This window comes from Trachypithecus francoisi, unplaced genomic scaffold, assembly GCF_009764315.1.
Source record: "Trachypithecus francoisi isolate TF-2019V2 unplaced genomic scaffold, Tfra_2.0 Lachesis_group16, whole genome shotgun sequence".
In the NCBI taxonomy this organism is placed as follows: domain Eukaryota; kingdom Metazoa; phylum Chordata; class Mammalia; order Primates; family Cercopithecidae; genus Trachypithecus; species Trachypithecus francoisi.
This window is the reverse complement of record NW_022681461.1, coordinates 78,657,592-78,681,983: the sequence shown is the minus strand read 5'-3', so window position 1 is coordinate 78,681,983 and position 24,392 is coordinate 78,657,592. Positions and strand designations below refer to the sequence as shown.

At 45.5% G+C, this 24,392-nt stretch overlaps 1 long non-coding RNA gene and 1 other non-coding gene across 2 annotated transcripts in view; one reads left to right on the top strand and one right to left on the bottom strand.

The window, feature by feature from the left end:
• The window catches only part of LOC117099393, a 36,739-nt gene that overhangs the window by 10,088 nt on the left and 2,259 nt on the right, over positions 1–24,392 (top strand). The window contains exon 2 of the long non-coding RNA XR_004443796.1: positions 2,030–2,088. This is a non-coding gene — a long non-coding RNA (uncharacterized LOC117099393). The remainder of the gene's footprint in view (positions 1–2,029; positions 2,089–24,392) is intronic.
• LOC117099545 lies at positions 22,027–22,133 on the bottom strand. Its single transcript, XR_004443870.1, has one exon. It is a non-coding gene; the product is annotated as a U6 spliceosomal RNA (small nuclear RNA).

Below are 24,392 nucleotides of genomic sequence, written 5' to 3'. Positions count from 1 at the left end.
GAGGAGGCCATGGGCGGTTCCAGACCTTGTAGGTAGTATGGTGTACACAAAATACAATGACAGGAGGCCAAGACAGGCAGATCACCTGAGCTCAGGAGTTCGAGACCAGCCTGGGCAACATGGTGAAACCCCGTCTCTACAAAAAATACAAGATTAGCCAGGTGTGGTGGTGCACGCCTGTAATCCCAGCTACTTGGGAGACTGAGGCAGGAGAATCAATTGAATCTGGGAGACAGAAGTTGCAGTGAGTCAAGATCGCACCATTGCACTCTAGCCTGGCAACAAGAGCAAAATTCCATCTCAAAAAAATACATAAATAAAAATAAAAGCTCTGGTGGCTGGGCATGGTGGCTCATGCCTAAAATCCTAGCACTTTGGGAGGCTGAGGCAAGTGAGGCCAGGAGTTTGAGAGCAGCCTGGTCAACATGGTGAAATCCCATCTCTACTAAAAATACAAAAATCAACTGGGCATGGTGGCACATGCCTGCATTCCCAGCTACTTGGGAGGCTGAGGCAAGAGAATTGCTTGAATCTGGCAGGTGGAGGTGGCAGTGAGCAGAGATGGTGCCACTGCACTCCATCCTGGACAACAGAGTGAAACTCCATCTCAAAAAAAAAAAAAAAAAAGCTTTTGGTGAGGGGACCTGAATGATAGGATGTTGTCTCTGTCACACTCAAGAGACCAGCTCCCCTCTTACCTCAGTGTATGGTCCTTTCTGATCCAAACAAGATTAAGATGGCCAGGCCGGGTGCGGTGGCTCAAGCCTGTAATCCCAGCACTAGCACTTTGGGAGGCCAAGACGGGTGGATCACAAGGTCAGGAGATCGAGACCATCCTGGCTAACATGGTGAAACCCTGTCTCTACTAAAAAAAAAAAATACAAAAAAGTTAGCCAGGTGAGATGGCGGGCACCTGTAGTCCCAGCTACTCGGGAGGCTGAGGCAGGAGAATGGCGTAAACCCGGGAGGCGGAGCTTGCAGTGAGCCGAGATTGCGCCACTGCACTCCAGCCTGGGCGACAGAGCAAGACTCTGTCTCAAAAAAAAAAAAAAAAAAGATTAAGATGGCCCATTCATCACTTGTCAAGACGAGGTCTGAATTCCTAGGAAGGGGGACTTGGAATCAATCATTTAGTCAACACTTGTACAGATCATTCTGAAAATGCCCAATGAGGTTGCAGGAAACCTAGGAGGAGACAAAACCATATAAGATGTGGCAATATAACAATGTTTAGGGAGAAAAGATGTAAAAACAGCCAGGCGTAGTGGCTCATGCCTATAATCCCAGCACTTTGGGAGGCTGAGGTGGGTGGATCATGAGGTCAAGAGATGGAGACCATCCTGGCCAACATGGTAAAACCCCATCTCTACCAAAAATACAAAAATTAGCCGGGTGTGGTGGCGCACACCTGTAGTCCCAGCTACTCAGGAGGCTGAGGCAAGAGAATCACTTGAACCCGGGAGTTGGAGGTTGCAGTGAGCCAAGATCGTGCCACTGCACTCCTACCTAGCAACAGAGTGAGACTCTGTCAAGAAAAAAAAGAAAGAAAGAAAGAAAGAAAGAAAGAGAGAGAGAGAGAAGAGAGAGAGAGAGAGAGAGAGAGAGAAAGAAGAAAGAAGAAAGAAGAAAGAAAGAAAAGAAAGAAAGAAAGAAAGAGAGAGAGAGAGAGAGAGAGAGAGAGAGAGAGAGAGAGAGAGAAGAAAGAAAGAAAGAAAGAAAGAAAGAAAGGAAGGAAGGAGGAAGGAAGGAAGGAGAAGGAAGGAAGGAAGGAAGGAAGGAAGGAAGGAGGAAGGAAGGAAGGAAGGAAGGAAGGAAAAAATACAATAAGGTAAATGTGGTAATAAATGCCAGCATATTTCTTGCCTTATGTTTATATGATTTTGAAACACATTGTTAATAAAACACCTGGGGGTTTCCTTTTAACTGCAGATACAGTCTGTGGAGTCCATGCTGAAAGCACACAAAGCCTGTTCTGTGGCTGAAATTGACTTCATTTTAATCTTCTGTAATGGTGCCATTGTTTTTACAGCTGCTTCTACAACCCCATACATGATTTATATGCAAGTGCTGGCCTCTCTTTTCATATAGGTATGTACTGTCCCCTGTAAACTGTAAATTCCCCCAGGGCAGGGCCCATGTTGGCACAGGGTTGGGGGTGGGGGAGAAAAGAGCACAGGGTTTGGAGACAGGTGTCTCTAGACTCAAAGCCTGGCTCTGACATAGAGTGGCTGGGCAACCTTGAGCAAGCTATTTAATGTGTGAGCCCCTAGAGGTTAATTAAACTTCATCTAGTAACTATTTGCGGCTGATATGAAAGATATGCATAAAGCTTGTGAAGTGATTGGCGGCCTGAATAGGATTTGCATACTCCTCGGAACTCAGTGTTTTATAATGAAGTATTTGCTTGGGAACTTTTGCTCCAGAACCTCATCTATTTGCTTTATAGTGCTCATGTTAGTTGAGGAAGGATTAACAAGAAAGTCATGAGTTCCTCGTCCCTTACTAGGTTTTTATTTGTTTTTTGTTTTGTTTTCAGACTGTATGCGGCTTTATTACAGATACTTTCTATAAACAATCATGGTATTTCAGACAGGACATGGGTAGACAATCGTTAACAGTATACAACAACCTTCAAACTCCTTTCTTCAATGGACTACCAAAAATTGGGAAGCCACTATAAAGCCCAATGAAGTCTTCATTTGATGCTCTGAACAGGGAAGGTTTAGGGTGAGGGTTGACATTTCACATTTAGCATGTTGTTTAATAACTTTTCACAAGTCAACCCTGACTTTCAGGAAGTGAAATGAAAATGGCAGAATTTATCTGAATTTAATGGCAGAAAATGGCAGAATTTATCCACAATCTAGAGATGGAACCACGGCTCTTTTGAGGGATGCCATCTCTCCAAAGTCCAGATTGCCTGACACACTAGTAACCAATGACTGGGGCTCAGGTCCCAATGGATGTCTGGGCTTAAGGGAGTTAACTCTATGCTGAAAGATGGAAAGGGAGAAGAGGACATAAAAATGAATTTGTGTTTTCATACCACAAGGTTTTGTGCCAAGGTGGCCAAGTGTGTCAAAGTCAGGGAGTCCCTCCTCCTTGGAGCCAAGAAGAAGTCTCTCAAAACTAGAAGGGAAACATGTTTTCCCCACATCAATCCAGCTTCAGAGACATTCTATTAGTGACATATGCCCCGTCCCCCCAAAACAACAATGAAGTGTTCCATGTGCTCACAACATAGCTTTAAAAAAAAAAAAAGAAAGAAAAGAAAAAGAAAAGAGGCTGGGTATGGTGGTTCACGCCTGTAGTCCCAGCACTTTGGGAGGCCGAGGCAGGTGGATCACCTGAGGTCAGGAGTTCAAGACCAGTCTGGGTAACCTGGTGAAACCCTGTCTCTATTAAAAACACAAAAAACTTAGCTGGGCATGGTGGCAGGCGCCTGTAATCCCAGCTACTTGGGAGGCTGAGGCAGGAGAATCACTTGAACCTGCGAGGCGGAGGTTGCAGTGAGCTGGGATTGCGCCATTGCACTCCAGCCAGACGACAGAGTGAGACTCCATCTCAAAAAAAGAAAAGAAAAAAAAAAAAGGACAACAAAATTCTGCATTTTTATAAAACTGATTTAAAAATAGTATTTCAAAGGGCCGGACACGGTGGATCATGCCTGTAATCTCAGTACTTTGGGAGGCCAAGGTGGGTGGATCATGAGGTCAGGAGATCAAGACCATTCTAGCTAATATGGTGAAACCCCCTCTCTACTAAAAATACAAAAAAATTAGCCAGGCGTGGTAGTGGGTGCCTGTAGTCCCAGCTACTCAGGAGGCTGAGGAAGGAGAATGGCTTGAACCCAGGAGGCGGAGGTTGCAGTGAGCCAAGATCGCGCCACTGCACTCCAGCCTGGGCAACAGAGCAAGACTCCGTATCAAAAAATAAATAAAAAAGTATTTCAAACTGTACAGTCAGCAGAAGTACACAAGTTATCAAAAACGCAGACAGTACACTTGGCATCTCCAGCACCTTCAGTTTTCTGTTCCTGGACTGATTTGGCATCTCCATTTTCTGCAGGGTTATTCCCCTCCTTGCCAGCATCAGCTTTTCCCTTTATCCTTTGGGCACCTTCTCTCCCTTCTTTGCAGGGACCTTTTTAGGCATGCGCTCTGGCTTTGGAGGAACAGGTTTAGCAGACAACCTTGTGGATTTTCTCTGTGGTTCGTCCTTAACCTTGGCTTTATCACCTTTAGCATCCCCTCCGCTCTTTCTCTTGGGCATGGTGATGACGATGGTGGTGGGACGTGGGCGCTGGGCACGGGATGCAAAGGCGCAGGGCTTTGGTCTGTCCGGGGGTTGTTCTCGCCTCTTATTCTTCACAGTGCTCCTAGGTTTTTATTTTTAAATTTTTATTTGGAAATAATTTTTAACTTGCAAAAGCACAAATAGTGTAAGTCACAACATATATCCTTTACCCAGATTCACCTATTGTGAAGATTGTACTCTGTTTGAGGGTAAGTTACAGGCATCATGGCCTTTCACCCCTGAATACTTCAGTGTGCATTTATAAAAGATAGGAATATCCAACTTTATTCAACTTCACTTATCATTTCATACATTTAAATTGATATGGGACTTTTGTCTTATGTACCATCCATATTCCAAATTTGTCAGTCAATTTATATTAGGTTTTGACTGTCTGAAACTCATCTCAAGGTGCCAGATGTGGCCCCTTGGACCTTTCAACTTGCAGCCATGGGGAGTGAGATTAATGTGGATTCTTCTCTACTTTCAGGGCAAGGAATTGAAACAGAAGAATAATGACAAATTTTTTGAGGTCTCCCAAGTTATAGCAAAGAGCATGCTTAGTGCTCTTACAGACCTAGATCAATTCTAGGTCTTTTAGAAGACTGGTGAAGGAATGGGGGAACTAAGGTATAAACAGGGGAAGAGACTTGCCTTAGACTCTAAGATCACGGGCTAGTGAGTAGATGAGCTAAAGCTGGAAATCATCAAGCATCAGAAGCCCTAGGAACTTCACTCCAACAATCTCTTCTTAGAGACGGCATTACCGGCCGGGCGCGGTGGCTCAAGCCTGTAATCCCAGCACTTTGGGAGGCCGAGACGGGCGGATCACGAGGTCAGGAGATCGAGACCATCCTGGCTAATACGGTGAAACCCTGTCTCTACTTAAAAATACAAAAAACTAGCCGGGCGACGAGGCGGGCGCCTGTAGTCCCAGCTACTCGGGAGGCTGAGGCAGGAGAATGGCGTAAACCCGGGAGGCGGAGCTTGCAGTGAGCTGAGATCCGGCCACTGCACTCCAGCCTGGGTGGCAGAGCAAGACTCCGTCTCAAAAAAAAAAAAAAAAAAAAGAGACGCATTACCATCATTACTTAGGAACTGTACCTCGGCTTGTACTCCTTCTCCCAATACCCTGGAAAGGTGACCTAGTTAATAATAATGATAAAAATAGCTAGTGTTTATGAAATGCTTGCTATGAGGCAGACACTGTTTTAAACACTTATAAGCAGTATCCCATTTAATTCTTACTAACAATCTTACCTTTAACAAGCCCTATTGTTTTCATTTTATAGATGACGAAACTGAGGCTTAGCTAGGTTAAATAACCTAAACCAAAGTCTCACCCTTTACCTTGGCTTTATCTCCACTTGAGTCTAGGCTTCCAAATTTATTTAACCACAGCACCATGAAGAGTGGGAGTAAGCACCATGGACCTTTGGAGGCCAGTGTTTGGAAGGAGCTGGAAAGGGTCAAGTAGGGCTTCTCAAATGTACATCAAAACTCATATTCATAACATGTAAGTGTGCAGAGACACTTCCCATTTGTTGCTTCCTTGTGTCCTTCCAACTGCCCATTTAAAAAAGGGTAAACAGGCCGGGCGCGGTGGCTCAACCCTGTAATCCCAGCACTTTGGGAGGCCGAGACGGGCGGATCACGAGGTCAGGAGATCGAGACCATCCTGGCTAACACGGTGAAACCCCGTCTCTACTAAAAAAAAAAAAAAAATACAAAAAATTAGCCGGGCGAGATGGCGGGCGCCTGTAATCCCAGCTACTGGGGAGGCTGAGGCGAGAGAATGGCGTAAACCCGGGAGGCGGAGCTTGCAGTGAGCTGAGATCCAGCCACTGCACTCCAGCCTGGGCGACAGAGCGAGACTCCGTCTCAACAAAAAAAAAATAATAATAATAAAAATAAAAAAGGGTAAACATAAGGTTCAAAGTGGTTCAAGCTGGACATGGTGGCTCGTGCCTGTAATCCCAGCACTTTGGAAGGCTGAGAAGGGCAGATCACCTGAGGTCAGGAGTTCGAGACCAGCCTGGCCAACATGATGAAACCCCGTCTCTACTAAAAAAAATTAGCCAGACGTGATGGCATGCACCTGTAATCCCAGCTACTCTAGAGACTGAGTTGGGAGAGTTGCTTGCACCTGGGAGGTGGGGCTGAGATTGCACCACTGTGCTCCAATCTGGGCAACAGAGCAAGACTTCATCAAAAAAAAAAAAAAAAAAAAAGGTTCAGTGAGTTCCACAAGGTCCCATGGCTAATCTGTGACTGAGCAGAGATTTGACCCAAGTCTGCCATTTTCTTATTCTGTCACCAAAGCAAGCAGATGATATGTGATAAGTTATGACATTACATATTTAGAGATTTCAGGATGCATGTTGTAAATAAAGTCATAATAGCTCTGTTATCTAAACAAACTTCAAAGCCACTTTGCTGGTTTAAGCACTACTTGCTAATTAGCAGAGTAGAGTCTCTGGGCCAATGCCCCATAGAGCTGAAGATCCAATTCTGTCTTATCTCACCCAGAGTCTGAATAGTTAGAATGTCTCGGGCAGCTAAGAACAAAGAAGTGGGACTCTCAGAAGCCTACATGTAAATCTCAACAACCAGCTCACAAATCTCAGCAACTGGCCTATGGGTCTCAGCAGCTGATATGAATATTAGCAGCCAGCACAGGTATTTACAGCCAGTGTGGACCTCAGCAGCCAGCTCAGCTCTGTGGGACTGGGAGAAAGCACACAATCCTGAGACTTCTCTTTCAGGAGGGAGAGCTTGCACCCAACAACCAGCATCTCTGTGCATAACCCCAGGAAAAAAAATTGGACAGCTCTCAGCACCTGACAGAGCACTGCAGGATCAGGAGAAGGCACACAATCCTGAGACTTCTCCAGCAGGAGACAGAGAGAGGAGTAAAGTAGGCACACACACACACAGAAAAGATCTGAGAGATTCCCAGAATCTCTAACTGGATTGATTGGTAAAGGTCTCTCCCTACCTAATGTACAGAGACTGAAAGAGGTGGCTGCTTCTTCAAATGTGCAAACAGGAATGCAAAACTACAAGGAACACAAAGAATCAGGGAAATATGACATCACCAAAGGAATGATATAAATCTCCTGTAACCAACCCTAAAGAAATGGAGATCTGTGAATTGTCTGACAAATATTCAAAATAATTTTTTTTTGAGATGGAGTCTGGTTTTGTCATGCAGGCTGGAGTGCAGTGGCAGGATCTCGGCTCACTGCAACCTCTACCTCCTGGGTTCAAGCGATTCTCCTGCTTCAGCTTCCCAAGTAGCTGGGATTACAGGCACACGCCACCACATCCAGCTAACTTTTGTATTTTTAGTAGAGACGAGGTTTCACCATGTTGGCCAGGCTGGTCTTGAACTCCTAACCTCAAGTGATCCACCCTCCTCAGCCTCAGAAAGTGCTGGGATTACAGGGGTGAGCCACCATGCCCAGTGCAAAATAATCATCTTAAAGCAGCTCAGCAAGCTACAAGAGAATATAAATAGAACACTAAATAATACCATGAAAGCAATACATAACTAAATGAAAAGAATCAACCAAAAGATAGAAACCATAAAAAAGTAGAAATGCTGAGGCACGAGAAAAAAAAAAAAGAGAAACTATTTATCTGATAAAGAGCTAATTTCACTTATGCTACATGAAATAAGCCAGCCACAGAAAGACAAATTTTACATGATCTCAATTATATGAGGTATCTAAAATAATCAAACTCATAAAAACTTAGAGTAAAATGGTGGTTGTAAGGGGCTGGGGGAATAAAGAAATAGGGAATTGTTGCTTAATGTGTATAAAATTTTTGTTACACAAGATGAGTAAGTTCTAGAGAACTGTTGTATGACATAGCACCTGCAGTTAACAATATGGTATTGTGCACTTACAAATTTGTTAAGATCTCGTGTTAAGATTTCGTGTTAAGTCCACAAACTACACACACAGAAAGGGATACAAGAAAACTTTTTTGAGAGATGAATATGTTTATTATTTTGATTGTGGTAATGAAATCACGGGTAAATCTAAACTCATCAAGTTGTATACATTAAATGTACAATCTAAATGTATACAATTATATCTCAATAAAGCTAATAAAGCAAAAAACAAAAAATAAAACTGTTTATCGGGCTGGGCGTGGTGGCTCATGCCTGTAATCTCAGCACTTTGGGAGGTGGGAGGATCGCTTGAGCTCAGGAGTTCAAGACCAGCCTGAGCAACATAAACGTTGAATGTAATGTGGTGGAAAGAGAAGGATCAGATCTAAATTTGAATGCGGGCTGTGCAGTGAATCAGCAAATCTCTTCCCCTCTCAGAGCCTCAGCTTCTTCATGTGAAAAAGGGGCTAATGCAAGCCATATCTATGTAAGAGCCTATTTTGGCTCAGGCTTCCAACAACTGTTTCTCACCCATGTTTTTCATGGCTTGTCCTCAGAAGCTCCCCACAAAGGGGTACTATGGTTGTTCCCACTTTACAAATGAGGCAACTACTAGACACATTTATATAGGTGTCTCTCCTATCAGACTGTGGACCATTTAGTGACAAGATTTTATCATATCCCTTTGTGTGTTTCCAAACACAGAAATTAGCATACTGTAATTAGCAAATGCTTGGTAAATAGTTTTTTAAAAAACACATACAGGCGGGGCACGGTGGCTCACGCCTGTAATCCCAGCACTTTGGGCAGCCGAGGCGGGTGAATCATGAGGTCAGGAGTTCAAGACCAGCCTGGCCAAGATGGTGAAATCCAGTCTCTACAAAAAAAAAAAACAAAAGTTAGCCAGGTGTGGTGGCAGACACCTATAATCCCAGCTACTCAGGAGGCTGAGGCAGAGAATTGTTTGAACCCGGGAGGCAGAGGTTGCAGTGAGCCAAGATCATGCCACTGCACTCCAGCCTGGGCGACAGAGTGACTCCGTCTCAAAACAAACAAACAAACAAACAAAAAATAGACACACACATACACACAACATGTGTCACACAAATAAAATCTTAAATTTTCAACTGCCTGGCATTTACCAGTTTGAAAGTGGAGCCGACTGCTGTACACCAGAGGATGATAAACCCTCTCATTTTTAGTTTGGCTTCTAAGTATGCTCACCACCTGATAGTGACTTATTTTTGCTTCCTGTGAGTCAGAGAGCAAAAGGCACTGTCTCCAAGCCACCAGGACAACCTTTAAACAAACAGCCCCGGCCGGGCGCGGTGGCTCAAGCCTGTAATCCCAGCACTTTGGAGGCCGAGACGGGCGGATCACGAGGTCAGGAGATCAAGACCACCCTGGCTAACACGGTGAAACCCCGTCTCTACTAAAAAAAATACAGAAAACTAGCCGGCGAGGTGGCGGGTGCCTGTAGTCCCAGCTACTCGGGAGGCTGAGGCAGGAGAATGGCGTAAACCCGGGAGGCGGAGCTTGCAGTGAGCTGAGATCCGGCCACTGCACTCCAGCCTGGGCGACAGAGCGAAACTCCGTCTCAACAAAAAAAAAAAAAAAAAAAAAAAACAAAAAAAAAAACAAACAGCCCCATAATGAATAGTTTTGGTAAAGTAACAGCCTGCTGCATGTCTTGTCATAATATGTAAACACTCTTTAATTTGTTTAATATCCTGTATTAGTAAAGTTTGTGTCCTATCATTTCCAAAGAGTCTCAAAGAACCCTTGCTCAGATGGCTGGTGAAAAGTCCTGCTTTGTCGTACCTAGGAGAGTAGCATCTTTTTTTATTTTGTTTTTAAATAAATAGGTCGAGCTTGGTGGCTTGGTGCCTGTAATCCCAGCACTTTGGGAGGCCGCGGTGGGTAGATCATGAGTTCAGGAGATCGAGACAATCCTGACCAATATGGTGAAACCCCGTCTCTACTAAAAATGCAAAAATTAGCTGGGCGTGGTGGCATGTGCCTGTAGTCCCAGCTACTCAGGAGGCAGAGGCAGGAGAATCACCTGAATCCGGGAGGCGGAGGTGATAGTGAGCTGAGATCGAGCCACTGCACTCCAGCCTGGGCGACAGAGTGAGACTCTGTCTCAAAACAAATAAATAATAAGACTAAAATTTAAAAATAAATAAATAGAGATGGGGTCTTGCTATGTTGCCCAGACTGGTCATGAACTCCTGGACTCAAGCAATCCTTATGCTTCAGCCTCTCAAAGTGCTGGGATTACAGGCATGAGCCACTGCACCCGACCCAGCATCTTTGTCTAACAGCATAGAGATAAGGCTGAATTGAGAGGCGACTCTGTGTTGTGGAGATAAACACTGTGTCCAAAGTCACCCTACCTCTTTGAGGTTCATCTGGAAAATGGGCTAACTGATAATTAAATGGATATAATGTATGCAGAAGTGCACTGTGACTGGTGAGGCCATGTAAATATTGAACACTGGTTTTCTGTAATTTTTTTTTTCTCACTTAAAGTTTATCATATTGGAGAGCTTGAGAAGTTACCGGGATGGGACCTGAAAGTTGCTGGTGCCTTATCACACAGTCCCAAAATTTGGATTGCTGGCATAAAGTATTGTATTACAGCTGGGAGCAGTGGCTCATGCCTGTAATCCCAGCACTTTGGGAGGCAGAGGCGGGCGGATCACTTGAGGTCAGGAGTTCGAGACCAACCTGGCCAACATGGTGAAATCCCGTCTCTACTACAAATTCAAAAAAATTAGCTGGGCATAGTAGTGGGCACCTGTAATCCCAGGTACTCGGTGGGCTGAGGCACAAGAATTGCTTGAACCCGGAAGCGGGAGGTTGCAGTGAGCCAAGATTGCACCACTGCACTCCAGCCTGGAAGACAGAGTGAGGTCCGTCTCCAAAGAAAAAAGAAAAAAGAAAAAGAAAGATAAGGTGACCGGACTGGGCACAGTGGCTAATGCCTGTAATCCCAGCACTTTGGCAGGCTGAAGCAGGCAGACCACCTGAGGTCAGGAGTTTGAGACCAGTCTGCCAACACGGCGAAACCTCGTCTCAACTAAAAATACAAAAATTAGCCAGGCATGGTGGCGGGTGCCTGTAGTCCCAGCTACTCACAAGGCTGAGGTGGGAGAATCACTTGAACCCAGGAGGCAGAGGTTGCAGCAAGCCAGGATCGTGCAACTGCCCTCCAGACTGGGTGACAGAGGGAGACTCTGTCTCAAAAAAAAAAAAAAAAAAAACGGAAAAGAAAAAAAGATAAGGTTACTGGAGTTCAGAGAGATTGCAGGAGAAAGATAGCCAGGAACTAACTAGCAGGGCTGCCCTTAACAAAAGATAAGGTTACTGGAGTTCAGAGAGATTGCAGGAGAAAGCCAGGAACTAACTAGCAGGGCTGCCCTTAACAGTCAGGTCTTCTGACTGTGCATTCCATTACACTATGTCTCAGGACCGTGTGTTTCTATTTCTAACATCACCAGTTTCCAGAAAGGATCCCAGGCATTTGTGGAAGGGGTGTCAAGGGGAGAGAAGGAAGAAGAATCCCAACAGTTAAAACCTCCCTCAGCCCAGGCTTCCTAGTCACAGACAGGGCTGCAAAAGGTATCCTGGATGGGCTAGCTGCTGTGGGTGGGCGAGGCTTGCACTGAGTGCCTACTATGTGTTTCAGGAAAAAGGACCCTGAGCGCGGTGGCTCACTCCTGTAATTCCAGCACTTTCAGAAACTGAAGTGGGAGGATTGGTTGAGGCCAGAAATTTGAGACCGACCTGGGCAATAAAGTGAGACCCTCTCTCTATAAAACTTAATTAAAAAGAAAAGGGTGCCGCCTACGAGTAGAGTCAAATGTTGTGCACTGCACCTGCTACGTGCTTACAGATGCAGGTGGTCCGGGACCCGCCGGCTGACAATGGGAGTGAGTTTGCCCCAACCAGGAGCCCTGCATTTCTCATCTTGTAGCTACTCTATGGGTGGAGTATAATTACTCCCATTTTGCGATGAAAATATTTAGGTTCAAAAAGGACACAGCTGAAGCCACAGCCATAGATGGAGTTAGTGGCACTGCAAGACTGGCCCCCAGTTGGGTGCTCAGGTTCCTTTTCTACCTCAAAGGAAAGGTAGAAATCATCGCTATCTGCCACAGAGGAGCAGACTCCAGAGAAGCCAAAGCCTAGCCAGCGAGTAATCATAACAATGTCCGTCTTTCAGCGAGTATTTGTCATGTAGCAGACACGTTATTGCACACTCCCACTTAATGGTTACATGACCTTGTCCGTTCTATTTTCACGTTAGCCAAAGGGAGGCCTAGAAATCCACAGTCCCCGAGAGCTGGAAGCCAGGCAGTGACAGCGCCAGCGTATCCTCCTTGACTTGATTTTAAATTTCACAACTTTGGTAGCTTCAATAGGGAAGAAGAGGAGGGGCGCCGGCTTCCGCCTGCAAAGGCGGCACGGCGCGGGTAGCCCTGTCCGGAGCCGTCCTGTGCCGGGCCGTCCGGTGGGGGGCACTGCAGACCGCGCGGGCGCTGCGCGCGCCCCTGGCTCCAAGTGCAGAGGGGTGGCCACGCTCTCCTGTGTTGCTCACGCCCCTGGTCGCGCCGGGGAGAGCCGACTGGCCTCCCAGCGAGGATGCGGGGGAAGCCGCACCAGGGCCCACGGGAACCGGGTAAGGGCGCGGGATGGGATTGGCTCTGGATGTAGGTGCCCCCCGAGCCGCGCCCCGCCCCGCAAACGCTACCACTTGCACTCCACTTGAGCACGGAGCTTCAAGGACAGGCTATTCTGGGGTGCGTGTTCCGACACTAGGCTCCACACCTATCTGGAGACTCGTTTGGCTCCGACCTGGGGGAAGGGGGGAAACCTGGCCCGAGAACGGAGACTGCGAGACGTTCCGGGGGCGCCCTTAAATCTGGCTGCGATGCTTCCCCGCCCCGTCCCCGCTGTCACCTTCCTCTGCCTCTGCACTGCAATTCCGCACCCCACTCCACCTCATCCCACCCAGACCGCTCACCCAGTTCAGACATTGAACCCAAAAGCTGTCAGGCGTGTTCTGTGCCCGGCCACAGCCAGCGGGCGCTCTGGCCTTCGCAGAAGTCGCAGCAAGCGGGCATCGCTGTCCCCGGGGAGGGGACCCCAGCTAGCACCAGTAGAGGTGCAGTCACCCTTTTTAAGCTTACTGGGAGGCTAGATACATGGCATCCACTGACCTTGATCCTTTCCCACAGTCACCTGGACCCAGGCATATAATGTGGGCAGTTTAATGAGGTGTAAACGAAGTGCAAATGGCCTAGAAGCCCCTTGAATTTGAAGTAGGATGGAGGCTTTCTTTAGAAGGGGGGTTTATGAGTAGATTACTCACTCAGGGAATTCTGGTAACAGCCATAGTCTCTGATTGTTAATTGGTCATAATTACTTTGTTAGAACTCTGTACACCATTCCAAGTTCTAAGACGACAAGAGAAAGAATATTTCTGAAATTTACAACTGGGAGGGAAACAGCATATTACTTTCTGCATTAGAGTATACATTAGCATACTTGTTGAATTGAATTTTCCACTTTCACTTTTTAATATATTTCCAATTTCCAACTACTCCCTGGAAAATTTTTAACAGGGGCAGCAGTAGGATTGGTGATGTGTATGCCACAGATGGAGATGGAAAAACTGCCCAGAACATGTTGACATTTGTAAAAAAGTTAACATCCCCCACGCTTTAAAACTATGATATTAGGAACAGTATAACGGCAAAAGTTACTCCTACAACATCTGTTCCTTCCAATGGGAGGATTTCTTTCCTGCCAAGAATTTATGAATTTTCTATAGGAGTTTGGTTCTGTTTGGGGAAGAGGGAAGGAAGCCAGCTAAAGCAGCCCCTTGGCTTCAGGGAATGCAGGGGTGCATTGCCCCTGGCTTTTAGATGGCTCCTGAAGCTGCTGATGGGGCCAAAGTCACCCTTCAGAAGGACTTGGCTGCAAACAAGAAAAATCTCCGAACAGCCACGCACAGTTTAAAGTGACTATGCTGTCACTAAGAAAGGTCAAGGCTGTATGGCTTGAGGACAGAGATGAGTTAGTTATAACTCCCATTCACACAAGACCTAATCTTTGGAGGGCAACGGAAAGAGTTTATTATAGGGATAAAGCCCAACGAACTCATATTAGTTCGTTTCAAATGTTTCATTCATTTTCACATTGACCAGATAAGTGTTTGTTCACTCATCTCAGAAACTTCAATCTCTTCATCTACCATCAATTGTCTTTTACCCTTGCTCAACTGAATCTGGTGACTGGAAACTTTATCTTTCTAAAAAACCATGACGTGAGTGCTCAAAACAGCCATCTGGGTGAATGGGACACTAAGTGGATTAGCAGTTGAAACATTAATGATTCACTTTTGACTCAAAGCAAGTTTATCTAAGCAGATTTCCAATGGTCTTCTCTTATGCAATCAAAAGAACTTTCTGCTCTAGAGAAGCCTCTGTCCAGGAAGGGGCAGATTACCTTTTCGCACTTTAAAGTGGACCATTTTAGATTCTTGATTTTTGTTGTTGTAGAGACAGGATCTCGCTAAGTTGCCCAGGCTGGCCTTAAACTGCTAGCCTTAAGTGATCCTCCTGCCTTGGCCTCCCTGGGATCACAGGAGTGAACCATCATGCTTGGCTTTTTTTTTTTTTTTTTTTTTTTTTGGACAGAGTCTCTCTGTCACCCAGGTTGGAGTGCAGTGGTGTGATATCGGCTCATTTCAATGCCCCCGCCTCAACCCGCCCTGACCCCGCCACTCCGATGTCAGGTTGAAGAGATTCTCCTGACTCAGCCTCCTGAGTAGCTGGGATTACAGGTGCCTGCCACCACGCCCAGCTAATTTTTGTATTTTTAGTAGAGATGGGGTTTCACCATGTTGGCCAGGCTGGTCTCACATTCCTGACCTCAGGTAATCTGCCTGCCTCAGCCTCCCAAAGTGCTGTGATTACAGGCATGAACCACTGCACCCAGTCTTTTTTTTTTTTTTTTTTTCATTTGGAATATTTTTAATGAAACGTGAAGAAAAATTTTCAATCCATTTAAGTATCAGGAATCTAAATTGGGAGTCTCTCTGAGCCTACTCTGGCTCAGGAAGCTGCCTTATAAAAATAATAACAATGATAACAATCTAAGTGGTTTCCATTTGGCAGTGGTTGTGGGGTGGAGCAGGACAACAGCAACCAACATCAAGGGTTTGGTTCAGGCTTTCAAATCAACAATATTTATTGAACACCTACTACGTCCCAGGTAGTTTCCTAGGCATTGTCCTCCTCCTCATTCTAGAGGGAAGCTAGAGAGTAAACAGATCCAGTATATGTTACAGTTCAGGTAATGGTAAGTGTCATGAGACAACATAAGCAGGTTAAAGACATAATAACATAAGCAAGATGGGAGGGCTCTTTTAGTATAGTCAGAAAAGGCTGCTTTAAGGAATTGGTATTTGAGTGGCCCTTCTAGAATTTTCTGAGTGCAAATATACCCCCAACACATAAATATAAATGTGTTTTACCAAGTTGGATAATACTATCTAAGCTCCTCCCCTTCACACACCACCCGCCACCCCCTCCCCGCTGTTAACTTCTGAGCATTCTTCTGCATGTAATGAGCAGGTGGTTCAAGAATATGGGTCTGAGTAGAATCAGGTTTAAATTCCAGCTCCATCACCTGCTTGTTTTGTGACTCAAGGCAGGTTACCTAAGTTCTTTTTGCCTCAGATGCCTCATCCCTGAAATGAGAACGGTCATGACTACCTTGTAGGATTATCGTGGGGACTGAATGAAAAAAAATGCCTGTGAAATGCTGAGTACAGAGACATCATGGAGTAAACCCTCCTAAATGTTGGCCCTTATTTATTATATTGTATGTTTGTTTTTGGAGACAGAGTCTCGCTCTTGTTGCCCAGGCTGGAGTGCAATGGCACGATCTTGGCTCACTGCAACCTCCACCTCCCGGGTTCAAGCGATTCTCATGCCTCAGCCTCCCGAATAGCTGGGATTACAGGCACCCTGCCACTGCCCCTGGCTAATTTTTGTATTTTTAGTAGAGACGGGATTTCACCATGTTGCCCAGGCTGGTCTTGAACTCCTGACCTCAGGTGATCTGCCCCACTTGGCCTCCCCAAGTGCTGGGATTACAGGCATGAGCCACCACTCCCTGCCTTCATTATTGTTTACTAGATAATTTTAATGGCACATAGGAGTCCACTCTAGAGATGTCAGAACTTATATAACCAATGCCCTACTGTTGGGCAGAGAGAATGGGATATAAACCTAGCAGATGACGTGAATAAGCTAAAGGAGAAAAGTGAAACAACTAAACAAAATAATCAAAACCCAACACATGTAGAAAATAGTCCAAATCAACACATTTTCTAGGAGAGACCCATTTTTCTTCTGCTATCCCTGATGCTAAACATACCCACTCATAAAAACCTGCCTTCTTACCTACCACCTGTGTCTTAGTTAGGAGACCCCCTAGGTCTTGCTTCTATGACCTCCTGTGCAGGCAGAGGATGAGGGTCAGGAAGTGTTAGTTGGGAATGAAGTTCTGCAGTGGCTTAGCTGTGGGGGATGTGAGGTCTCATCTTCCTCATTTGTGCAAAGTAGGCTTGAAATAAAATGTTCTTTGGGGTTGGGCGCAGTGGCTCACGCCTGTACTACCAGCACTTTGGGAGGCCAAGGCAGGCGGATCACGAGGTCAGGAGATTGAGACCATCCTGGCTAACATGGTGAAACCCCGTCTCTACTAAAAATACCAAACATTAGCTGGACGTCATGGCGGGCACCTATAGTCCCAGCTACTAGGGAGGCTGAGGTAGGAGAATGGCGTGAACCCAGGAGGCGGAGCTTGCAGTGAGCCAAGATCACGTCACTGCACTCCAACCTGGGTGACAGAGTGAGACACTGTCTCAGAAAAAAAAAAAAAAAGAGCCAGGCATGGTGGCGGGTGCCGTAATCCCAGCTACTCGGGAGGCTAAGGCAGGAGAATCACTTGAACCTGGGAGGCAGAGGTTGCAGTGAGCCAAGATCGTGTCACTGTACTCCAACCTGAGTGACACAGTGAGACTCCATCTCAAAAAAAGAAAAAAGAAATAAAATGTTCTTCGGAACACCTTCCAGCTCTGTCACTCATTTGTTCCCAGACTCTGCTCTGGTGCTCCAAAGAGCCTTCCTTGCTTCTGAGATCTTAAATGGCTCTCTGAGTCATTTGTTCATGCCCATTGACACAGACCCAGATCTATTTTAGGCTAAGATCCTGTTTAGGGGAAAGAAATTATCTTTAAATATTGGTAGCATTAGGAGAATGTTGGCAAAGCATTTTGGAAGATGGGCAAAGAAGCAGAAGTGTTTCCCATGGGCCATGGCTAAGAATGTGGGCTCTAAGCACAACCATCGAATGTGCCACTCCTGGGGTGAACTTCCTCTCCTGCATTCTCCATTTAGGAAGGCCTCAGAGTGTGTGACCTTCAGAAAAGATTCTTTCTTCGGAGTACTTCCAGTTGGCCCAACTATAAAAAGGGCTGCTAGCTTTTGTTTCAATAGATTGAATACATGTGTAAAATACTTTGAAATCCGTGAGTGAAATACCCAGGAAGAAAGGCAATGACCTATTTACTCTTGGTTATTTTATAGCAGTTATGGGGGTGCTATGATGCAGAAAACTATTGCCTTTTCTTAAGTCACTATCCAAACTGGAACCTAGAAGAATGTGGTATATTTTTAAGCAAATGACAGATAAGATTACTTGCCTTGCCAGCTCGGTGGCTCACGCCTGTAATCCCAGCACTTTGGGAGGCCGAGGCAGGCAGATCACAAGGTCAGGAGATCAAGACCATTCTAGCTAACACAGTGAAACCCCGTCTCTACCAAAAATACAAAAAATTAGCCGGGCATGGTGGTGGACACCTGTAGTCCCGGCTGCTCAGGAGGCTGAGACAGGAGAATAGCATGAACCCGGCAGGCGGAGGTTGCAGTGAGCCAAGATTGTCCCACTGCGCTCCAGCCTGGGCGACAGAGCCAGACTGTCTCAAAAAAAAAAAAAAAAAAAAAAATTACTTGCCTCTGTTACAAAAAGGGATGGGTTTGGCCAGTCTTGCCCGTATAGCTTCATGTGCACCAAATATAACCCTTGTTTAGAATAAACAATCAAACACACATTCCAAGGAGCTGAGGAGCAGATAAAGCAGAAGTTAGCTTTACTTTATCTGAGAAACGGTGTGATATGGCAATAGGGGCCTGGACTTCCAATCCGGCACATCTGGGTTTCAATCACAGCTCTGTGACCTTGGATATGTCACTTGACTCCTCTGGGCCTCAGTGTTATATAATAACAAATTCCTAAACATCTAGCAGAGTTCTTGGCATGCCATAGGTGTTCAATGAATGTGAATGCCTTTTTCTATTCTACCTCCAGCTCAATTAACCAACAACTCCAAGTTTGTGTTTCCCAGTACATTCATCCTGACATGCAAAAAATGTTTTCCTGTGGTCAATGACAAAGATAAAGGAGCAAGAATCTGAAGAGTTACAAAGAAAACAAACAAATAAACCACTTGACCTAAACCCACAATCTGAGAAATTGTCCCTCCTCAAGCAGTTTCTATTCCAGGCTTCACGTGGCCAATGTGAGAAGGTTCTCAAAGCAAATGTTAGTTAAAAATGTTTACCATGCTGGACTTGGTGGCTCATGCCTGTAATCTCACCACTTTGGGAGGCTGAGGTGGGCGGATCACTGAGGTCAGGAGTTCAAGACCAGCCTCACCAACATGGAGAAACCCTGTCTCTATTAAAAATACAAAATTAGCTGGGTGTGATGGCAGATGCCTGTATTCCCAGATACTCGGGAGGCTGAGGCAGGAGAATCGCTTGGACCCGGGAGGCAGAGGTTTCGGTGAGTTGAGATCGCACCATTGCACTCCAGCCTGGGCAAAAAAAGCAAAACTCTGTCTCCAAAAAAAAAAAAAAATGTTTACCAGGGCTGGGTGTGGTGGCTCACCCTTGTAATCCCAGCACTTTGGGAGGCCTAGCGGATTATCTGAGGTGAGGAGTTTGAGACCAGCCTGACCAACACAGCAAAATCCCATCTCTACTAAAAATACAAAAATTAGCCGGGCGTGGTGGTGAGCGCCTGTAATCTCAGCTACTCGGGAGGCTGAGGAGGAAAATCGCTTGAACCTGGGAGGCGGAGGTTGCGGTGAGCTGAGATCACCTCACTGCACTCCAGCCTGGGCGACAGAGCAAGACTCCTACTCTGTATCAACAACAACAACAAAAAACGTTTACCAAAGGACAGGTAGTTAAAAACCGTGTACAGCTGAGAGTGTTGCTATCTGAAACCTAAAATAATTTTTCTCAAACCTTTATTTATAAAGGAAGACATTGAACAGGAGTGTTCAACTATGTCCTGAGGCAGTCAGAGGCTTTTCTCTTTCATTCCTTCTGCAGATCCACTGTCTGACCATATCTCTGTGTGCTTTCTTTCTCTAACAAAGAGCCATGCATTCTAATTAAGGAAATCAATGAAACGTGCAGACCTCTACCTATGAGTTATTTGTCAGTTGGCAAATAGATTACTGGCTCAGTTTTGCTGGAGCCCAGGTAGACTCCACCATTCACAGAGAAGACCAACATTATCACACTTCCTAATCAGTACAACCATTTGACCAAGCAATTTTATCAACTTTTTAACATACAGTATCGATTGTGTATCGGGACAAGAAAATGAAAATAAAAGAGAACTAAACCTCCAGCGGGGTCATGGGTTTCCAAATGCAAATTGAGATCCAAACATTAAACAATAGAGATCATCTAATCCTTTTACAAAGACCCAAATTGCAAATCCAATTCCCATGCCAGAGTGGCTTTGTCTAACAAAGTCGTTAATGCAAAGAATCCCCTAGGCAAGGCCTCTTCTGTTTCTACGGGCTTTGGCACAGTGAGAGCTATATGATGTCAGATATGCTGTCTCGCTGTAGAGTTAATTGTGCTTAAAACAAAATCACGTGTTCTTGTGGTCTAGCTATGCAGTTTCGAATCCATAGCAACCCAAGGTGTCTTGGTTTGAAAATTAAGATCCATTCTGACCAAATCATTAATTCCAACAGAATTTTGTGATATTTTTGAAGAAGGCCAAAACCCTCATGATGAATCTGAAAAACACGTCTTAATATGCCTTAACATGCACGCGATAAACAAGTTAAATGTATCTAAAAAATAATAAGCAATCGGCTGGGCACAGTGGCTCACACCTGTAATCCCAGCACTTTGGGAGGCCAAGGCGGGTGGATCACGAGGTCAGGAGTTCTAGATCAGCCTGGCCAAGATGGTGAAACCCCATCTCCACTAAAAATGCAAAAAAATTAGCTTGGCGTGATGGGCACCTGTAATACCAGCTACTCAGGAGGCGGAGGCAGAGAATTGCTTGAACCCAGGAGGTGGACGTTGCAGTGAGCTGCAATCGTGCCACTACACTTCAGCGTGGGCAACAGGGCAAGACAACGTCTCAAAGATAATAGTAATAATAATAAGCAATCAAGAAAATTGTAGGGGGGAGAATGGTATATGTGGTTGTAGTTAACATGGTTGAGTCTTGTAAAGAATCATGTATCACTTTTTCAAGAAAGGTAACAACTTTTTTACTGGGGCTAGAATGCTGATTTTCATTTAACTTACACTTTATGCCCTTTCCAGAGCAGTTGTAGGGAGAAACAGTATCTGTAAACCTGCATATTTACATATTCTTTTTTTTTTTTTTTTGAGACTGAGTCTCCCTCTGTCACCCAGGCTGGGGTGCAGTGGTACGATCTCAGCTCACTGCAACCTCTACTTTCTGCGTTCAAGTGATTCTCCTGCCTCAGCCTCCCAAATAGCTGGGATTACAGGCGCCCACTACCACACCTAGCTCATTTTTATATTTTAAGTAGAGATGGAGTTTCACCATGTTGGCCAGGCTGGTCTTGAACCTCTGACCTCAGGTGATCCACCTACCTCGGCCTCCCAATGAGCTGGGATTACAGGTGTGAGCCACCGCGCCCGGCCATATTTACATATTCTTACTCATCTTTGTTTCTCCTGACCTTTGCACAGAGGCTGATACAGTAGATCCCTGAATTGATTACATATGTTTGAATCAATTGCATGGAAAGAGAACGTAGAACAAAGCCAGAATAATACTATAACACTTTGAGGGAATGGTTTCCTATGTTCTCTCTAGAGGGAACACAGTGACCAGTAAGTAGTCCTGTCTTAGTTGGCCAGTAACAGAGCGCTACATACAAGGATGATAAAGCACAGTAAAATACTTTTTGGATGTTAGAGCACAACATTACATTGAATTTAGGACTTTCCAGGGCTAGGCACTGTGGCTCATGCCTGTAATCCTAGCACTTTGGGAGGTCGAGGCCCTTGAGCCCAGGAGTTAGAGACCAGCCTGGGCAACATAGGGATACCCTTGTCTCTACAAAATAATTTTTTGGAAAAATGAGCCAGGTATGTTGGTGCATGTCTGTGGTCTCAGCTACTTAGGGGGCTGAGAGGGAGAGTCTCTTGAGCCCAGGAGGTCGAGGCTGCAGTGTGCTGTGATTGCACCACTCAGCCTGGGTGACAGAATGAGACCTCATCTCCCATCTCAAAAAAAGGAAAAAAACCAAAAAACAGAACCTCCTCTGAAAGCCATCTTTTCTGCCTGGTGTTTTTTTTTGTTTGTTTTGTTGTTGTTGTTTGTTTGTTTAGAAACTGGTGTTTATTTTCCATCAACCTTATTTCCATGTTGCTTAAGAGCCCATGCAAGAACAGAAAAATATGGAACACTTCACGAATTTGTATGTCATCCTTGCGCAGGGGCCATGCTAATCTTTTCTGTATCATTCCAGTTTTAGGCTATGTGCTGCCGAGGTGAGCACAGTGTTTTGTTTGTTTGTTTTGTTTTGTTTTTGAGACAGAGTCTCACTCTGTCGCCCAGGCTGGAGTGCAGTGGCGTGATCTCAGCTCACTGCAACCTCTGTCCCCCAGGTTCAAGCAATTATCTTGCCTCGGCCTCCTAAGTAGCTGGGATTACTGGTGCACACCACCATGCCCAGCTAATTTTTGTATTTTCAATAGAGATGGGGTTTCACCATGTTGGCCATGCTGGTCTGGAACTCCTGATCTCAAGTGATCCACCCACCTCGGCCTACCAAAGTGTTGGGATTACAGGCGTGAGCCACCACGCCCAGCCAGCAAGGTGTTTTTGATCATCTTGATTCCTCTAAGCTTCCCTTGGGCTGTTAGGATGAAGCCATCTGTGGTTGGCCTGTTAAGTAAATCAGATCTAGGTGCTGGTTGCTCAGATGCCAACTCAATGTGACCTTGGGCAAGGTCACAAATCCTTTATCTGGGTCTTTTCCTTGAGTTAAATGGTCTTGAAGATACTTTCCTTTTCAAACATCTTACGTAATTTTATTTTATTTTTGAGACAGGGTCTTGCTCTGTCACCCAGGCTGGAGTACAGTAGAACAATCATAGCTCACTGCAGCCTCAGCCTCCTGGGCTCAAGGAATCTTTCCACCTCAGCCTCTTGAGGAGCTGGGACCACAGGAACATGCCACCACTCCTGGCTAACTTTGTTATTATTATTATTTTTTTTGTAGAGACAGAGTCTCCCTATTTCAAGTGATCCTCCCACCTCAGCCTCCCAAAGTGTTAGCATTAGAGGTGTGAGCCACCTACGTAATTTTACAGCTTCAGTCCTTGCAGTGTTACCCATTCCTAGGTGAGGCTGTAACAGTGCCTCAAAGGCAGGGCAATGGTCAATTCCGTGCACCGTCAGAGTCAGTTTATTTAGATGTATTCAGAGGTCAGAAAACTACTGTCATCCAGGCAAACTAGAAGAGTCTCAAGCTTGAAGTGGAGCAAACCAAATGGGTGGGTTTCACAGCACCCAAAGCTAAACCTTCCTGTTTGGGCAGACTGGCCCACTCAATATCCTAGAGTAGAAAGTACCCTCTTTTAGCTGGTGCGGTAGCTCACGCCTATAATCGCAGCACTTTGGGAGGCTGAGGCGGGTAGATCATGAGGTCAGGAAAGTACCCTCTTTTAGCTTTTATTTTATTTTATTATTATTTTTTGATACTGAGCCTCCCTCTGTCACCCAGGCTGGAGTGCAGTGGCACGATCTTGGCTCACTGCAACCTCTGCCTCCCGGCTTCAAGCGATTCTCCTGACTCAGCCTCCTACTGGTATTACAGGTGCCCACCACCACGCCAGGCTAATTTTTGTATTTTTAGTAGAGATGGGGTTTCACCATGTTGGTCAGCCTGGTCTCAAACTCCTGACCTCAAGTAATCTGCCCGCCTTGGCCTCCCAAAGTGCTGGGATTACAGATACTTTTTTCCCAGAGTCAATGCAAGGAAGAGTTCACTAAAAGGAGATGCCAGGATTTTGAGACAGGGTCTCACTCTGTTGCTCATGCTGGAGTGCAGTGGCATGATCTCAGCTCACTGCAACCTCTGCCTCCCAGGTTCAAGCAATTCTCTTGTCTCAGCCTCCTAAGTAGCTGGGATTACAGGTGCATGAGACCATGCCTGGCTAATTTTTGTATTTTCAATAGAGATGGGGTTTCACCATGTTGGCCATGCTGGTCTAGAACTCCTGATCTCAAGTGATCCGTCCACTTCAGCCTACCAAAGTGCTGGGATTGACTCTGCAAAGAGTTTTGTTCATTTGAGGGGTTTGTTGTGTGTTGAGGAAGGCAGGTGGATGTCAGGTGACCTACAGGAAGCAATTTAGAGACCACTGGGCATGTCCTCAAGGATGCCAAAATTTGGGGAAAGGAGAAATTTTGTCCTTTCTTTGGATGACCCAGGATTTTGGCTAAATATCCAATAAATGATTACTTTTATTCAATTAAGTTCAGTAACTGAGGGTATTCAAGAACAAATCAAGAAACCTCCGAGTGCCCTCCAGAAGCTCATGTCTTTAGGGGAAGCCAGACCCATAAGACCTTATAATAAACTGGGTGCAGTGGCTCACACCTGTAATCCCAGTACTTTGGGAGGCCAAGGCAGGAGGATCACTTGAGGCCAGGAGTTAGAGACCAGCCTGGGCAATATAGTGAGACTCCATCTCTACAGAAAAATAATAATGAAATGAACCAGGAGTAGTGGCATGTGCCTGTGGTTCCA